Here is a 20,020-nt window from a genome sequence, read left to right on the forward strand (position 1 = left end):
CAGTAAGCACTTAATAAATACAATTAAGTTACTGAATGAATTTGTGAAAAACCATGACACATTTCCAGGTCCGTCACTTGGTGCTCTGCACACAGTAAGCACTTTAGAGGAGCAGTGTTGCTCAGTGGAAAGAGCCCGGGCTTTGGAGTCAGAGGTCGTGGGTTCGAATCCCGACTCCACCACAAGTCTGCTGTGTGACCTTGGGCAAGTCACTTAACTTCTCTGAGCCTGTTACCTCATCTGTAAAAATGGGGATTAAGACTGTGAGCCCCACGTGGGACAACTTGATCACATTGTATTCCCCCCAGCACTTAGAACAGTGCTTTGCGCATAGTAAGCGCTTAACAAATGCCATTATTATTATTAATAAATACAATTAAGTGACTGAATGAATTTGTGAAAAAACATGACACATTTCCAGGTCGGTCACTTGGTGGTGCTGCAGTTAATGTCTTCATTTCGGTCCTTGTGCGCTTTCCCTATCGGAGCTGTGATTTATCTCCTCCCTTCTTTTTACCCTAAGAGAGAGAACATCTCTACCTGGGTAATAAAAAACGATTCCCGGTAAAACCCTGACAGCAGGGGAAGTGGTTCTGATGGCTTCATTTACACCTTCCTCGGGAATAGTCTTTGAACGTCTCATTAATGGTAGCAATACTGATAATGCTAAAACATGATTTCTTGAGGTAAGTCTGAAGATCTTCTGACAAATGATCCTACAGATTTTCGCATCGTAAATTCTGAACATTTGACCAAATGGTGGTAAAAGCGCAATGCGAATGTGATTGGAAAATAGGCTAGTCTGGCACAGGGAATCACTTCTCACAAGTGTTGGGTAGGGACCGCCTCTATATGTTGCCAACTTGTACCTCCCAAGCGCTTAGTACAGTGCTCTGCACACAGTAAGCGCTCAATAAATACAATTGAATGACTGACTGAATGAATGAAAAAAAACTATTTCACCGGAAACTACAAGGGGTTTTAATCACAAGCCTAGGCCTAGAAGTCAGAGGACTGGGGTTCTTCTCCCAGCTCTGTCACATGTCTGCTGTGTGATTGGGGATGAGTCACTTAACTTCTCTGTGCTTCAGTTACCTCATCTGTGAGTCAAGCACTGTTCTACCTGCTGGGGTAGATATAGTTATCAGGTTGGACACAGTCCCTGTTCCACATGAGGACTCACAGTCTAGATAGGAAGGACTAGGATTTAATCTCCATTTTGCAGATGAGAGGACTGAGCCTCAGAGAATAATAATAATGATAATGGCATTTGTTGGGCGCTTACTATGTGCCAAGCACTGTGGAGATACAAGGTAATCAGGTTGCACTTCTCTGTGCCTCAGTTACCTCATCTATAATAATAATAATAATGGCATTTATTAAGTGTTTACTATGTGCAAAGCACTGGGGAGCTTACAAGGTGATCAGGTTGTCCCACGGGGGGCTCACAGTTTGAATACCCATTTTACAGTTGAGGTAACTGACAAGTTGTCACACAGCTGGCAAGTTGTGAAGCCGGGATTTGAACGCACGACCTCTGACTCCAAAGCCCATGCTCTTTCCACCGAGCCACACGTCTCTAAAATAGGGATGTATGTTGGGGATGAAGACTGTGAGCCACCTGTGGGACAGCCTGATCTCCTTGTAACCTCCCCAGTGCTTAGAACAGTGCTTTGCACATAGTAAGCACTTAATAAATGCCATCATCATCATCATCTGTAAATTGGGGATTAAGACTGTGAGCCCCATTTGGGGCTATATCTACCCTGATTATTTTGTAGCTACCCCAGCACTTAGTACAGTGCCTGTCACATAGTGAGCACTTTACCATCAAAGAAGAAAAACAAAATTACAGAACTACACGGACAACATTTGATTATGCTCGTACTTAAATGAGGTGCGCTGCATGGCAAAATCAACACATTCAAGCCACACATAGGTGAGAAGTTTTTTTGATTTATTTATTTCATAATTTCACCATCATCTCCACCATGTGGTAGCTGATCGCATCATGAAGGCAAACGTCCTTGGCAGATGTGAAGAAAAATTACCTTGGGCAAAGGAGGCAGCAAGGAGAAGGAAACATTCCGATTAGACGATAAGTTTGATAAAAACTAACTTAGGTACATACTGCTACTGAACCTTTGAGATTAAGAATCTCTTTGTCATGTTGGTTTTGGAAAGGTGCTCAGCGGTTTTCTCCAGAAAATGCAATTTCCGTTTTAGGAATGCCCATTTCCTTAGAGCGGCTCTGGCAGAAGATGCTAGAAGTAATAATAATGCTTAATTACTTACTATGTGCCAAGCACTGTTCTTAACACTGGGGTACATACAAGTTAATCAGGTTAGACACAATTCCTGTCCCACGTGGTTCTCACAGTCTGAGGGGGAGGGAGAATGCACATCTTAACCCATTTTTACGGATGAAGGAACTGTTCAGTGTCTTGCTCTGTGTCACACTGGATGCAAGTGGGAGAACCAGGATAAGACCCCAGGTCTCTTGAATCCCAACCCTGTTTGGTTTCCACTAGGTCAGATTGCTTCTCTAAGCATGATTCATGATGAATCATCAATGGCAATGTATCTAAGGAGAACACTGCCCATAAATTAGGCTGTAGGGAAGCGAGCGCCCGCAAAGTCTCCTGCAGACAAATAAGTGGAAAAACCTGCAAGAGGCAGCAAGGAAGAACCTGGGATTGTTCTGTGCCCAGTCCGTTTCCCGAAGTTTCCTTCAAAGGAAGCAGTGGCATGGCAATTTCATAATAATTGTTATTACAGCTTAGCGTTTTCGACATTCACTTAGGATGAGACACGAGGCTATTTTGGACTCCGTTCCCGAGAGGCCCGCCCGCCCGCCCCCATCACACCGCGTGGCCTTGCCGCTCCCGGAAGGCTCCTCTCCTCAGAGCGCCGCCATTGACGCCCGGGACTCTGTTCCCGAGAGGCCCGGCCGCCCACCCTCCCACCATCTCAGCGCCCCCCACGGACACCCCCCCCTGCTTCCACCCCCCCACTTAGGAGGCCTTCCGTAAAGTGCCCCTCATCCCCCCCCCACCTTCCTGGTCCGGTCCTGACTGACTCTCCTCCCGCCCCCCAGGTAAAAAGCCCTTGTTAGCACCTTGTTAGCACCATGTTAGCACCATGTTACATGTTACATTAACGACAACCTCATTCACACCTCCTCAGCCCTCCCATGCTAGTTGACTGTTCGCTCCCCTCCCCAGGTATCTCTGCTCCCTGACCCCCCCTTAACTGGCCCACCCTACTCCAGCTCTTAATAGTTTGTATCTGCTCTCTGTGGCATCATTGTCTGCCAATTCTATTATTGCCATAGCATATTGATTGCTCAACTACACCCTGTGATGCCATCGCCTACTTTTATCATTGTTACTGTTTTATTGCTTCTGCATCTCAATTGTTAACCCCCCCGCGGTACTGTCACTCGCCCTGCTGACCTCACCATGAACTATCAGTTCCCTTGCTCCCAACTGCCATTCCCATTCCTCACCTTCCCCTTCCCCTCTCCCACCCAGCTGTTTCCCTCCCTCTCACCCACCAAGACCGCTCCCCCTCAACCCCTACCAAGGATTCCTCTGTACCAGCGCAGGTCCTCCGCTTCTCCCGCCCGGCCCCCCCTCCTCCCCTTCTCCCCGCCCCCACCCCATCCCAGTTCTCCTTTCCCATCACCACCCCCCTTCCCACTGTCCCCGCCCAGGCCCCCGCCAACTCATCCCAATCCAAACCCTCCCCACCCCTCGCACCCTTCCCCCTCCCTCCCCACCCTCGACAGCTGATGCCAAGTGTGGCCTCTGGAACCCCCCGCTCCGTTTTAAGTAAGATCCCCTTCATCCTGGACCTTTTCCTTTCCAGTTCTCTACTCCTCCTCGCCCTAACTGAAACATGGCTGTCGCCGGACGACACGGTCTCTTCTGCTGCTCTCTGCAGTGCAGGCCTCTTCTTCACCCCACTCCCCCAGACTCACCGGAAAAGGAGGAGGTGTCGGTTTCCTTCTCGCCCCCCAATGTCGCTTTCGCACTATCCCTCCTCCCCCTTCCCTTTCCTTCCCTTCCTTTGAAGCCCACATTATTCGCCTCTACCACCCCCTCCAGATTCTTGTAGCCGTCATCTACCGCCCTCCGGGCCCCACTTCCAACTTCTTTAGTGACTTTGACCCCTTCCTCACATTCCTTCTCTCCTTCTCCATGCCCACTCTGATCCTCGGAGACTTCAATATCCACATGGATATCCCTAACGACTCCTCTGCCGCCCGCCTTCTATCTCTCCTTGACGCTGCCAACCTCTTCCTCCACCCCACCTCACCCACTCACCAACTTGGTCATACCCTCGACCTCATCATCTCCTACCGCTGCACTGTGTCCACCCTCACCAACTCTGTGATCCCTCTCTCTGATCATAATCTTCTCACCTGCCTCCTCACTCACACTCCTTTCCCCTGTAAATCAGTTTTACCTCCCTCACAGAGATCTCCGCTCTCTGGACCCCACCCATCTTTCGGAGCGCCTCACACCCCACCTCGCCGCCCTCGTCCTCTCTACCCAGTCTTGATGATCAGATTACTGCTCTCAACTCTACCCTTTCTACTCAGCTAGACTCGCTCGCTCCCCTTTCCCTTCGCCGCTCTCGCACCACTAACCCACAGCCCTGGATCACTGCCACTGTCCGCCTCCTTCGCTCTTATGCTCGAGCTGCTGAACGCTGCTGGCGAAAGTCTAAACACCATGCCAACCTCGTTCACTTCAAGTTTATCCTTTCCTGCCTTAACTCAGCCCTCTCTTCTGCCAGACAAAACTATTTCTCCTCCCTTATTGACACCCATGCCCATCACCCCCGCCAGCTCTTCCGTACATTCAACTCCCTTCTCAGGCCCCCTGTTCCTCCCCCTCCTCCTTCCCTCACCCCCAACGATCTGGCCTCCTACTTCATTAACAAAATTAAATCCATCAGGTCCGACCTCCCCAAAGTCTCTTCCCCCCTTTCTCCAACCCCCCGGCTCTCAACACTCTCTGCTACTCTCCCATCCTTCCCAGCAGTATCCTCAGAGGAACTCTCCTCCCTCCTCTCAAGTGCTACTCCGGCCACCTGTGCTTCTGACCCCATTCCCTCTCATCTTATGAAATCTCTCGCTCCATCCCTTCTCCCCTCCTTAACTTCCATCTTCAACCGCTCACTCTCCACTGGTTCCTTCCCCTCTGCCTTCAAACATGCCCATGTCTCTCCCATCCTAAAAAAACCCTCTCTTGACCCCACCTCACCTTCTAGTTATCGTCCCATATCCCTCCTACCATTCCTTTCCAAACTCCTTGAACGAGTTGTCTACACGCGCTGCCTAGAATTCCTCAACAACAACTCTCTCCTCGACCCCCTCCAGTCTGGCTTCCGTCCCCTTCATTCCACGGAAACTGCGCTCTCAAAGGTCACCAATGACCTCCTGCTTGCCAAATCCAACGGCTCATACTCTGTCCTAATCCTCCTCGACCTCTCAGCTGCCTTTGACACTGTGGACCACCCCCTTCTCCTCAACACGTTATCTGACCTTGGCTTCACTGACTCCGTCCTCTCCTGGTTCTCCTCTTATCTCTCCGGTCGTTCTTTCTCAGTCTCTTTTGCAGGCTCCTCCTCCCCCTCCCATCCTCTTACTGTGGGGGTTCCCCAAGGTTCAGTGCTTGGTCCCCTTCTGTTCTCAATCTACACTCACTCCCTTGGTGACCTCATTCGCTCCCACGGCTTCAACTATCATCTCTACGCTGATGACACCCAGATCTACATCTCTGCCCCTGCTCTCTCCCCCTCCCTCCAGGCTCGCATCTCCTCCTGCCTTCAGGACATCTCCATCTGGATGTCCGCCCAGTCACCTAAAGCTCAACATGTCGAAGACTGAGCTCCTTGTCTTCCCTCCCAAACCTTGTCCTCTCCCTAACTTTCCCATCTCTGTTGACGGCACTACCATCCTTCCCGTCTCACAAGCCCGCAACCTCGGTGTCATCCTCGGACTCCGCTCTCTCATTCACCCCTCACATCCAAGCCGTCACCAAAACCCTGCCGGTCTCAGCTCCGCAACATTGCCAAGATCCGCCCTTTCCTCTCCATCCAAACTGCTACCCTGCTCATTCAAGCTCTCATCCTATCCCGTCTGGACTACTGCACTAGCCTTCTCTCTGATCTCCCATCCTCGTGTCTCTCTCCACTTCAATCCATACTTCATGCTGCTGCCCCGGATTATCTTTGTCCAGAAACGCTCTGGGACATATTACTCCCCTCCTCAAAAACCTCCAATGGCTACCGATCAATCTGCGCATCAAGCAGAAACTCCTCACCCTGGGCTTCAAGGCTCTCCCTCACCTCGCCCCCCTCCTACCTCACCTCCCTTCTCTCCTTCTACTGCCCAGCCCGCACCCTCCGCTCCTCCACCACTAATCTCCTCACTGTACCTCGCTCTCGCCTGTCCCGCCATCGACCCCCGGCCCACGTCATCCCCCGGGCCTGGAATGCCCTCCCTCTGCCCATCCGCCAAGCTAGCTCTCTTCCTCCCTTCAAGGCCCTGCTGAGAGCTCACCTCCTCCAGGAGGCCTTCCCAGACTGATCCCCTTCTTTCCTCTCCCCTCGTCCCCCTCTCCATCCCCCCGTCTTACCTCCTTCCCTTCCCCACAGCACCTGTATATATGTATATATGGTTGTACATATTTATTACTCTATTTATTTATTTATTTATTTATTTTACTTGTACATTTCTATCCTACTTATTTTATTTTGTTGGTATGTTTGGTTCTGTTCTCTGTCTCCCCCTTTTAGACTGTGAGCCCACTGTTGGGTAGGGACTGTCTCTATGTGATGCCAATTTGTACTTCCCAAGCGCTTAGTACAGTGCTCTGCACATAGTAAGCGCTCAATAAATACGATTGATTGATTGATTGATTGATTATCTATTTATCGAATGGGCTAAGGCAGCTTTGTTATCTCCCTTTTTTCAGAAGGGAAAGAGGAGATTAAAGGAGGATAAGTGAATAATCTTTGGAATTTACTGAGTGCTTTCTGTGCTCAGAGCATTTTAATAAGTGCTTGTCCTCTGCTTGTCCTCTCTTGGTTCTCCTCTTATCTCTCTGGCCCTTTATTCTCAGTCTCCTTTTTGGGCTCCTTCTCTACCTTCCACCCACTGTGGGCATTCCTCAGGGTTCATAACTGGGTCCCCTTCTATTCTCCTTCTACACCCATTCCCTTGGAGAACACAATCACTCCCATGGTTTCAACTATCACCTCTACCCAAATCCACATCTCTGGCCCTGATCTCTTTAGCCTCTTTCCTATCTTGCACCTCCTCCTGCCTTCAAGACATCTGTACTTGGATGAACTCTTTGAGTTTGTCACCTTAAACTTAACATGTCTAAAAAAGAGCTCCTTATCTTCCCACCCTCCCCGATTGTCTCTGAGTGGCCAACAGATGTTTCTCTACTTCCGTAAGGTCTTTCCAGGAAATGAATCCCATTACGTCCATTTCCTGAGCTGGAATGTGAGCCCTATATGGGACAGGGACTGTTTCCAACCTGATTAGCTTGTATCTACTCCAGCACGTTGTACAATGCCTGGCACATAATAAACACATAAAAAATTCCATTATAAAGCAAAACAAACAAAGAAAAAATCTGTCTTTTTAGCCCTGATATGTCCTCTTCTCTGAAACGTCACATTTTCTCCTGTCTCCGGGACATCTATACATAGATGTTCCACCAGCACTTCAAGTTCAATACATCTATAGCTGAACACCTGTGGACAGGGAATGTGTTAGCTCAGTGTTGTATTGTATTCTCCCAAGTGCTTAGTACGGTGCTCTGCCCACAATAAGCACTCAATAAATACGATAAATGAATCTTCCCTCCCAAATCCACTTCTCCTGACAGTTAACAACACAACTCTCCTCCCTATCCTTGAAGCCCACAGTTTTGACTTTATCCTTGATTCCTCACTCCTCAGCTCTTGTATTTAGTCTGTTGCTAACACTTATCGGTTGTTCTTCCATGCATGGCTCAGTGGAAAGAGCACGGGCTTTGGAGTCAGAGGTCATGGGTTCAGATCACGGCTCTGCCAATTGTCAGCTGTGTGACTTTGGGCAAGTCACTTAACTTCTCTATGCCTCAGTTCCCTCATCTGTAAAATGGGGATAAAGACTGTGAGCCCCCCATGGGACAACCTGATCACCTTGTAACCTCCCCAGCGCTTAGAACAGTGCTTTGCACATAGTAAGCGCTTAATAAATGCCATTATTATTAGTATTATTTCTCAGATCTGCCCCTTCTCTCCATCCAAAGAACCACCATCTTGGTCCTGTGACTCATCAGAGTCTGGCCAGATTACATTGATCGGCCTCCTTACTGGTTTCCCTGCCATGATTCTCTTCCCTCTCCAGTCCATACTTCCCTCGGCTGCTCAGATTACTTTCCTAGGTTTTTCTGCCCAAATCCCAGCTCCTCAGCTTGTCTGCTGTGTGTGATCTTATGCAAATCACTTAACTTTTTTGTGCCTCAGGTACCTCATCTGTAAAATGGGGATTAGGACCATGAGCCTCGTATGGGACATGGGCTGTGTCCAACCAGATTTTCTTATGTCTACCCCGGTGTTTAGTACAGTGCCTGGCACATAGTAAACACTTAAGAAATACCATAAAAAAACCTTAAGTTGTTACCCACTCATCTCCATGTCAAGCAGAATCTCCTGATCACTGGCTGTAATAATAATGACTATTATTTTGGTGTTTGCTAAGCACTTACTATGTGCCAAGCACTGTTGTAACACAGGTAGATATGTGGGGCTCACAGTCTTAATCCCCATTTTACAGATGAGGTAACTGAGGCCCAGAGAAGTTAAGTGGCTTGCCCAAGCTCACAGAGCAGACAAGTGGCGGAGCCGGGATTAGAACACACGTCCTCTGACTCCCAAGTGCATGCTCTTTCCACTAAACCACACTGCTTCCCTGTAACTTCTCTTCTTTACAGCTCTCTCCCTCTAACTTTTCCACTCCTTTCTTTCACTACCTCACAGTAATGATCATACCGAGGATGTACGAGGCTGCAATTATTGAATGTTTTATTCAGGTTGTAAGTTCCTTCCTTCCTTGGTTCATTCATTCAATCGTATTTATTGAGCGCTTACTGTGTGCAGAGCACTTTACTAAGCATTTGGAAGAGTACAATACCTTGAACTCTCACTGTCTCAAAGTTATCTGAATAAAACAGGAAGTTAAGAAACAGACCAATCAGTTTACCACTTCTGTGTCCTATCTCGCCTACAAAGCCACTGAGAAAAGATGCAGTTCTGGAATTATGGTGCTTTCCTTGGCTTGTTGGAAAGCTCTTAATCCAGGCTGCTGCCTCCTTCTTTCCCCCTCACTTCTCTTTCTCTTCCTCCTCTCCGTCCTCCTCCCCTGCCCCTCCTCCTCCTGTCCTCCTCCTCCTCGCTCCTCCTCCTCCTCCTCATCTTCCTCCTCCTCCTCTCCTTTTCCTCCTCTTTCTCTTCCTCCTTCTCCTTTTCCTGCTCCTAGGGTCCAGGCTCTGTTTCCTCTGACTTCTCTGAGCCCCATCCTCCACTCTTTGCTCTATTTTTCATGGATCCCTTCTCCCATTTGGATTTGGCAACACTGATGTCTCTTCACTCTCTGGCAAATGAAATCTTTAGGCATCTGCATGACATCACCACCCAGGAAGCTTTGACGGCTTAAATTTGTTTGGCCACTCTAGGTTGTCAATAAGCACATTGTCATCTTAGCAAGGCCATGAAAAGAGCCATTTAGCTCAGATGGCCATTGATATGGATCATGGGTTGAGAATTGCCCAAATAATTTGGAGGATGGAATGTGATGAGGAGCTGAAATGAAATGCTATATTCATATGTATTATAGGGGCTGGTCTTAAAGTAAGCTACTTTCATGTCCCCATTTTGTGATGTTAAAATAAAGATTAGTGATTGCACAAGGTGGTTTGTCACAATAGAGGTACAATATTTCAAGGTCCTGTGATTTGGAACCCACCTGTTCATTAGGGGAAAGGGATAGCTTGGCGTCATCAGGTTGAGACTGAGCCCATCTTCATTTCTTCCCAGCTCTTTCATTTGCTTACCGTGTGCCCTTCATGCTCTGTAACTTCTCTGGGCCTCAGACTCCTCAGTGGTTAAAAAATGGGGACAATGGAAAGCAGCCCAGCTGAGTAGAAAGAACTCAGGCCTTGGAGTCAGAGGACCTATTTTCTAATCCCACCTCCACCACTTACTTGCTGTATGACCTTGGGAAAGTCACTTAACTTCTCTGTGCCTCAGTTTCCTCACTGTAAAAGGGGATTCGATACCTGTTCTCTCTCCTACTTAGACTGCAAGTTCAATATGCAACAGGGACTCCATCTGTCCTGACTAGCTTGTATCTACCCCAGTGCTTAGAACAGTGCTTGACACATAGTAAGTGCTTAACAAATACCATAATTAATAAATCCCTCCTGTTAGGACTGAGAGCCCCATGCAGGACAGGAACAATGCCTGATCTGTTTGGACTGTAACTACCCTAGTGCTTAATATGATGCTTGACACATAGTAAACCCTTTGATACTACCACAATTATTATTTCACCTCACCTGGATGAAATAAGGACTTAGAAGAACACTCCGAAATCCCTAAGTCTGTGGAGTTCCCCTTTGTTGGATTTTTGGTATAAACCGAATGGGCCCCCACCATCCTTTAAAATCAGAAGTTGAGTTTCAGAAGAGATTCACAATGGTCACATTCCCACCTTGCTACTTTCCCAAACGCTTAGTACAGTGCTTTGCACACTGTAAGCACTCAATAAGTACAACTGAATGAATGAATGGATTGTAGCACTGCCCTTTTTAAGTCTGTCTATTGTATTTATTTAGTACTTACTGTGTGGAGAGTACCATACTAAGTGCGTGGGAGAGTACACTATAGTAGTATAACAGATATATTCCCTGCCCACAATGTACTTTCAATCTAGAGGGGGAGACAGACATTAATTTCAATAAATAAATTACAAATGTAGACAAAGGTTCTGTGGGGTTGAGGGGTGGGGTGAATAAAGAGCAAGTCAGAGTGACGCAGAAGGGAGTGGGAGAAGAGGAAAGGAGGGCTTAGTCAGAGAAGGCCTCTCAGAGGAGATGTGCCTTCAATAAGGCTTTGAATAATAATTATGGTATTTGTTAAGTGCTTACTATGTGCCAAGCATTAACGAGGGGAGAGTAATTGTCTGTCTCATAGGAGGAGAGAGGGTGTTCCATGCCAGAGGCTGGACATGGGCGAGGGGTCGGCGACAAGATCGAGGTACATTGGTGGAGCAAGGTGTGTAGGCTGGGTTGTAGCAGGAGAGTAGAGAGGTGAGATAGGAGGGGGCAAGGTGCCACTCCGCTCTCCCCTGACAATGGCCTCCGTGCCGGAGAGACACAGGGGAGAAGGCAGTACCAAGCATTGGAAAACCACACTGGATCTTGCACTGGAAGTACGGATCCTACTCTATTAAAGCCCAAGACTTCAGTCTTTATGATTTCTTCTTCCCAGTGGGCTTTCATCATGGCTGAATCAAGCCACAGTATTCCTGCCAATTCTTCTGAGACTTGAAAGTCACTGGGGCAGAACGGGGTGTTTCCATGGAGAGTCCTTAATCTTGTTTTGCTTTCTGGATTTGATCGGGTGCCATCACCGTTGCCCAGGGCCTGGTGCAAGCCCCTTCTCAGAGGGGCTGGCTTTCTGCTAGTGGGGAGGGAGTGTCATTTATTTGTACCTTATTATTCTCTGGAGATGAGTCGTGAGTCTGGAATTTTCATTGTTGCCCTCTTCTAATTTTCTTTTGAACCGAGGCCAGAGGGTTTGGCAACGATGCATTAAAATCAAGCTAAGCAAGAAGGAAATCTTGCCCAATCTCAGTGCTCTGGAGGAACTGGTAGGTTCATTTCAACTTGTTTTCTCCTCCCTGGGGCAAAGCCACAGTCCTCATTTGAGGGTTTGTCAGGCGGGAGGGAAAGGACGATGCTATATGATGTCAACAGAGAAATTTAAATGATTTTTTAATTTTGCTTGATTTTCTCTCCCCGTGGCTTTCCAACGCTACAGTCAAATGGCCCTTTCAGTTCTATGGGACAATTTTTCTAAAACTTTAAATCTGTCCTTAGGGAATGTCTTTTTTCTGAGCTCTGCAATCAGAAATAGAACTACAGCTTGTCCTTTGTATGGGAGAAACACCATGAAAACGATGAAGACTTTTTATGTCTTCATGAAAAGACATTATGTGTCTTTTTATGAAGACATTTTATGTCTTCATATCCAGCGCTTAGAACAGTGCTTTGTACACAGTAAGTGCTTAACAAATGCCATCATCGTTATTATTATTACGATTATTATGTCAGTTTCAGGTCAATTAATGGTATTTATTGAGCGCTTACCATAGGCAGAGCACTGTATCATACAACAGAGTTGGTAGAAACATTTCCTGGCCACAGGGAGCTTGCGGTCTTGAGGGATAAGGCTCTGAAACATGGCATCTCACTCTCACGAGAAGCGTGTAATCTACCAATCAATCAATCTGTATTTATTGAGTGTTTGCTCTGTGCAGAGCACTGAACTAACTGCTTGGGAAAGCATGGTATGCCTACCAATTCTGCTATACCAATCAATCAATCAATCAATCAACCGTATTTAAGCGTTCAATAAATACGATTGATTGATTGATTGATTGGTATAGCAGAGTTGGTAGGCACATTCCTTGCCCACAAGGAGCTTCCAGCCTGGAGAATACAGAAGTTATTTCAGAAGCAGCATGGCACAGTGGATAGCGCATGGCCCTGGGTGTCAGAAGGTCATGGGTTCTAATCCCAGCTCCGGCACTTGTCTGCTGTGTGACCTTGGGCAAGTCACTTCACTTCTCTGGGCCTCGGTTATCTCAGCTGTAAAATGGGGATTAAAAGCGGCAATCTCATGTGGGACAGAGACTGTGCCAACCTGACTAAACTGCATCTACTCCAGCACTTAGAACAGAGTTTGGCACACAGTAAGTACTTAACAACTATCATAATTATCATTTTATTGTTATTAGATACTGGGGATTCTGAGCAGAAGTCTGTGGAGAGTTTCCAACATCTCAAACATTTAGAAGAACCAGAGTGCCCCCAGAAGAGCAGGGGCAGAACCAAGCCCCATTGAAGACCCCTTCAAAGGTTTGTGGGGGAGGGAAAGGGGGGAAAGGGAAAAGATACAAAGGCAGGCAAGTGGCAGAGCCAGAATTAGAACCCAGGGCCTCTGGCTCCCAAGCCTCTGCTTTATCCACTAGGCAGCACTGCTTGTCTTGCTTAATACATAGTAAGTGCATAACAAAAGCCTATTATTACTGTAGAAGTAACTTGGTATTTTCAACTTTACCTCAGAGGATCGGGACACAATATCAGCCAAGTTATAATAACAGTAATAGTAATAATAATAATTGTGGTATTTCTTAAACACTTACTATGGGCCAGGCACTGTACTAAGCATTGGGGAGGATGCAAGCAAATCGGGTTGGACACAGTCCCTGTCCCACATGGGGCTCACAGTCCCAATCCCCATTTTCCAGATGAGATAACTGGGGCAGAGATGTGAAGTGACTTGTCCAATGTCACACAGCAGACAAGTTTACAGTGCGGAAGGAGGCAATGGTAAACCACTTCTGTATTTTTACCAAGAAAACTCTATGGATATATTCCCAGAACGATCGCAGATGGAGATGGGGTCGGAGAGATGTGTCTATGGAGTCGCTGTGGGTTGGAGACGACTAGACGGCATAAGACAAGATAAGGTTCCTCCCCTCTATGTCCTCTTAAAAATCTCTCTAATTATTTGGATTTCGGTTTGGCTTGCTGGAGACTGGCTGGTGATCCATCCATCGAGTTGCAGTAACAATGAAACTGAAATTCCCCTGGAGGCAAGAAGCTTTTTGCCTGTGGAACAATACACAAGCAAAGCGTCACATAACAGTGTGTTTGGGTTCAGACTCTGGGGGTCGGACATCGTGAATCCAAGACCGCACAGGCAGAATGGCTCTGCCACACAGTCCCGGAATCTCTATTCACTTGTTCCTTGTAGGTGAAACCTCCCAATGATGATGATGATGATGATGATGATGATGATGATAATAATAATAATAATGAAATAGTATTTGTAAAGTGCTTATTATGTGCCATGGCACTGTACTAAACTGGGGTGAAAATTGAGTTGGTCACAGTCCCTGTCCCACATGGGGCTCACATTCTCAATCCCCATTTTACAGAAGAAGGAACTGAGGCCCAGAGAAATGAAGTGACATGCCCAAGGTCACATAGCTGGTCCCTTTGACCCCTTCTGGCTCCAAGCAGAACACTGAGCAGGTGAGGAGATGTTTGGAGCCAGTGAGTGTGGTGAGATTAACCTAAGAGCATCATTTCCCTTCCCCCACTGGAATGATAATAATAATAATAATAATAATAATAATAATGATACTCATAATACTAATAATAGTTTTTGTTAAGTGCTTTCTATCTGCCAGACACTGTACTAAGCGCTGGGTTGGTTACAAGCTAATCAAGTAGGGCACAGTCCTTATCCCATGTGAGGCTCACAGTCTCAGTTCCCATTTTATAGGAACAGAGAAGCGAAGGGACTTAGCCAAGGTTTCCCTGCAGACTAATGGCCCAGCCAAGATTAGAACTCATGACCTTCTTCCTCCCAAGCCCGTGGGAGGATCTCCTACATCATGCTGCTTCTCAGCATTTAAAAATTCTGCTGCACTTCTGACACTGCTGAGAGACCAGTTCAGGTAATTTCATAGGAAATCGAGTTGCGTGGCCTGAAAGAAAGTGAATCTCTCTCTCTAAACATCTGGCCTTCTCCCAGGGCATGAATCAGATCCAGAGAAAATAATAATAATAATAATAATAATAATAATAATAATAATAATAATAATGATGATGTTGGTATCTGTTAAGTGCTTATTAGATGCATAGCACTGTTCTAAGCACTGGGGTAGATACAAGGTAATCAGATTGTCCCACCTGGGGCTCACAATCTTCATCCCCATTTTACAGATGAGGGAAGCAGGTTTAGTGCTGATCAAACACTTGTCCTGGATTTTAAATGAAGAAAAATAATGTAAGACCAATTCATGGATCTGGAATTTGGAGGAAGTCTGCTCATAACCTATGATTCTGGAATTACTTCTCGAGTCCCAGTTTCAATCTTGAGTATCCTGGAAAAAAACAAAATGACACCTATTGTCTTCTGCTGTGTGACCTTGGGAAATCACTTCACTTCTCTGTGCCTCCATTTCCTCATCTGCAAAATGGAAATAAGAGTGTGATCCCCGTGTGGGACAGGGACTATGTCCAACCTGATTAACTCGTATCTGCTCTAGAGTTTAGTACAGTGCTCGGCACATAGTAAGTGCTTAACAAGTACCGTTATTATTATTGTTATATTATGAGACTCTGGCTGTACATCTTAATCAGTGGTACTTATTGAGTATTTACTATGTACCGAGCACTGTACTGAGCTTTTGGGAGAGTATAATAGAGTCAGCAGACATGTTTCCTGCTCATAGTGATCTTACAGTCTAGAAGGGGAAATTCCGTGGGTCCTACTGAGATCTTAAATATTCCTTTTGCATGATTTAGACATTTCCTATTGAAATTATCCTCCAGGAGATCACACATTGAGTGATCAGACATAATTTCATGATTTCCTCAAACCCAACTCTTCCCATTTTATGGTAGCTGGAACACCTGTCCCCAACAGCCTTATAGTAAGGGCTTATTGTGTTCTAAGCATTGTACTAAGCACTGTGATCTTGTCTTGTCTTATGCTTTCGAGTTGTCTCCATCCCATAGAGACTCTGAGGACACCTCTCTCCCAGAAGGCCCCACCTCCACCTGAAATCGTTCTGGTAGTCTATCCATAGAGTTTTCCTGGTTAAAATCCAGAAGTGGTTTACCATTGTCTTCCTCCTAGCAGTAAACTCCAGTCTCCTCCCTCGACTGTCTCCCATTTTGCTGCCGTCCAGCACAGGTGAGTTTTGACTTGTAGCAGATTGCCTTCCACTCGCTAGCCACTGCCCAAGCTAGGAATGCAATGCATAGGCCTCTACATGGCTTTCCCTCCCATAGCCCAAACTGGTAGAGTACTGGAAACTCTCCAGGCACAATCCTGAGAAGAAAAGCATAAGGGTAGATATAAGATAATCAGTTAGAGAAGCAGCATGGCCTAGTGAATAGAGCACGGTCCTGGGAGTCAAAAAGACCTGGGTTCTAATCCCAGCTCTGCCATTTGTCTGCTGTGAGACTTTGAGCAAGTCACTTCATTTCTCTATGCCTTGTTACCTCATCTTTAAACTGGGGTTGACTCTGAGCCCCATGTGGACGTAGTCCAACCTTGTATCTACCCCAGACCTTAGAATATTGCCTGGCACATTCATTCATTCAGTCAATCATATTCAATCATAAGCGCTTGGAAGGTTAAAATATAACAATAAACAGACACATGGCCTGCCCAAAACAAGCTTACGGTCTAGTAAGCACTTAACAAATGCCATAAAAAAAATGGGGGCACAGTCCCTGTCCCACCTGAGGCTCCCAATCGAAAGAGGAATGAGAATAGGTATTGAATCCCTCTTTTATAGTTGAGGAAACTGAAGAACAACAAAATTAAGTGACTTGTCCTAAGTCACATACCAGACAAGTGCCAGAGTCAGGATTAATGTCTAAGTCCCCTGAGTCTCAAGTGCGTGTTCTTTACCTAGGCCACACTGCATTGCCTCTTGGGGAATATTCAATCATATTTATGGAGTGCTTAGTATAGAACTTAAGGGAGTACAATATTGATAATAATACTGGTATCGGGTACATGCTTGTCACATAGTAAAGACCTAACACACCATTACTATTATCAAGGAAAAAAAGGGGTACTTTCAAGAATTCCTCATAACCAGTAACACCAGGGGTGGGAGTGGGGATGTGTGTGTGTGTGAGTATGTGTGTGTTAGAAGGGGTGGGGATGTGGGGATGTGTGTGTGTTAGGAGGTATGTACGTGAAAAGGGGAAAAAGGACGTAACCCACTTTCTATCAAATCTCCCCCTCCTTTAATACTTTATGAGCATATGAATAATAAGGCAGAAGGCATCCACATGCACCATAGTTGACAGTTGAGTATAGCCAATATAATTAAGAAAAAAGGCGTTAATGAAACCTGCCCAGACAATTCAGGTATTCTCTATTCGTTAAGTAACTTTGTTAAGGATCTCTCGATTGGTTGTGTTTGATATAATTACACTGTCATATTCATAAGGCCAGAGTTAAGACTGTAAGTGTGGGTTGAACCGTAGGAGCTGATGATAAATAGATGAGTTACTCTGTAAACAAATTAAGCAATCGACAACCCACTACCAAACCTGGGCTTCTCAGATAATACTGTATTATAGTTTGGAAAACACCATCTTCAACTGTATTCTCATTCTCTAGACTGTAAACTCCTAAGAATTCAGAGAATATTTCTGTTCCATTATTGTGTTGTACTCTCTCAAGTGTTTAGTACAATAATCTGCACACAGTAAGTGCTCGATAAATATGATTAACCTTATGGCATGACACATAGTAAGTGCTTAAATATTGAAATAAAAATATCATAATAGCAATTAAGTGGCTCATCCTCTAGACACTAAGCTTGCTATGGGCAGAGAACCTGCTTGCTCATTCTGTTGCTTTGTACTCTCCCAAGCACTTTGAACAGTGCTCTACACAAAGTGAGTGCTCAATAAATACCATTGATTGATTGATCTCTTCACAACCCCACTTTCTCTGATCAAGCAGAACTTCTTTCTCTGTGCCCTAGTCCTCCTACCCTCCCCAAATGAGGAGGTTGTGTTTTCCTTTGAATTGTATCTAAGTGCTTAATATAATAATTATTATGGTGTTTGTTAAGTGCTTACTACGTGCCAGGCACTGTTCTAAACAATGGGGTGGATACGAGCAAATCGGGTTGGACACAGTCCCTGTCCAATGTGGGGTTCACAGTCTCAATCCCCTTTTTACAGATGAGGTAACTGAGGCACAGAGAAGTGAAGTGACTTGCCCAACGTCAAATAGTAGACAAGTGGTGGAGCAGGGATTAGAACCCAAATACAGCAGTAGCCTTGGCAAACTCTTCTGGCCATCTTATTCAGCTGGAGAATTCAGAATTAATAGCAGTGACATCAGCTGAGAGGCTTCAAAGTCCCTCTTCTCTGCCCCTTGAAGAGCCAGTTTCTTTCCTGCATTCTGAATCTGGGCTCAGAGGCTTGGGGTGTGCCATAGAACTGAGGTAACTGTTCTGTTTCTCTTCACCATGGATCAGAGGAAGGTAATTCATGTTCAACTTTTTAGGAATGGAAAGGGTATAAAATGTAATATAGCTTTATGTTGATTTTAAATGTTACACAAAATGAGTTTAGTTTAAAGAGCTCTGAGGTCAGATCTTTTTGGACAAAACCAGAGACTCAAGAAAAAATGTTTGGATCACTTTAGAGAATGAAAATACTTCAGACTTCACTGTCTTAACAAGAGAACTAACTATCTTTCTCTCTTCCTTTTTTTTTTTTGTTTGTTTTTGGTTTTGCTTTATGTGCCTGCACTTGGCTTGGAAAAGAAACTGTAGAACTCAAATGTACAGATTTATTTGGGGATCTCTGACTAGACTAACTAAGAAGTAGTGTGGCCTAGTGGGTAAAGCACAGGCCTGGGAGTTAGAAGGACCTAAGTTCGGGTCCCAGCTCTGCCATGTATCTGCTGTGTGACCTTGGGCAAGTCATTTCTCTTCTCTGGGCCCCTATTACCTCATCTGCAGAATGGTGTTAAGATTATGAGCCCCATGTGGAACAGGGATTGTGTCCATCTCCATTTGCTTGTATCCATGTTAGTGCTTAGAACAGTGTCTACTACCTAGTAAGTACTTAATGAATGCCACAACTACAACTACTTCCCAAGGGAAATGGAGCTTTTTTCAGTACTGGCAAGGAAAGACAGCAAGATACAGGTAAAAAATAACACAATTTACAGAGATGCAGATAAATCACCGTCTAAAAGCAACGGACTCATTTTGTGAAAGGAACAAATGCTGCAAGGGATATCTCCGTGAACAGGGTCCATAGATACTTGGCTCTTTCAGTAAGCCTCTCAATGGAAGGAAAGGAAGAAAGAGAGGCCATCCAGCTGATTTTTAGCGTGGTGGGCTCAGGGTCAGCTCTGGAGGAGTGGTAACCCATTCTCCATTATCAAAGCATACTGAATAGAAAGTCTACTTTCCCTACTTGGGCAAGTTGAAAAGATTAATGGAAGTGCCAAAGTGCCCTTGAAGCCTATTAAACCTTAAGCTGGTCATTGACATAAAGTTCCTTTCAATAGGGATCATTCTTGTCTCTTCAGAAGGGCCTTTTCCAGTGTTCTGGGGTGCGGAGTGTGGCGGTACAGGCCACTGGGGTTAATATGCAGGCGGAAGACTGTTCTCATTCACAGCCACACAAAGCAGAGTTCTGGTTTTCTATTTTCCTGGACTAGGTGAGTTAGGCCCCAAATTAATCGTATGAATTCCCTCTCCTCTGGGGCTCAAAGGTCTCTGTTTCAGAGCTCCTATCTTTAGGCAGAGGGCAGACGGGTCCCGGTCGCTTTGAAAGTTGCCTCTTGTCTGTTTGTTTACTTGACTTTAAGCTGCTGTGAAAAATAAAAGCTCCAGCCAGTTGCCTGCAGGCTTTACCGCACTGGTTTGCAGAGAAGAAAGACATTGTTAAAACCCTGCTTAGGCGGATCGCAGGAGGAAATGAATTGAGACACTCTTGTGAAGCACGGAGGCATGTAGTTTCTTCCTGCAAGGGACAGACAACCCTTTCTCTGTTTCCTATATAATAAAACACCATTTCACACGCTAGTCTGTGTTGATAAGATTCAGGAAACAAGATGATTTCTAGCATTTGGGGCTGGCAGGAAATAGTCT

General features: G+C 45.8%; 1 non-coding gene across 1 annotated transcript; it reads right to left on the reverse strand.

Moving 5' to 3' along the window:
• Positions 1–16,078: 16,078 nt before the first annotated feature.
• On the reverse strand, positions 16,079–16,216 carry LOC119932697. Its single transcript, XR_005452437.1, has one exon. It is a non-coding gene; the product is annotated as a small nucleolar RNA SNORA7 (small nucleolar RNA).
• Between the last annotated feature and the right edge of the window lie 3,804 nt (positions 16,217–20,020).

This window comes from Tachyglossus aculeatus, chromosome 9, assembly GCF_015852505.1.
Source record: "Tachyglossus aculeatus isolate mTacAcu1 chromosome 9, mTacAcu1.pri, whole genome shotgun sequence".
Lineage (NCBI taxonomy): Eukaryota > Metazoa > Chordata > Mammalia > Monotremata > Tachyglossidae > Tachyglossus > Tachyglossus aculeatus.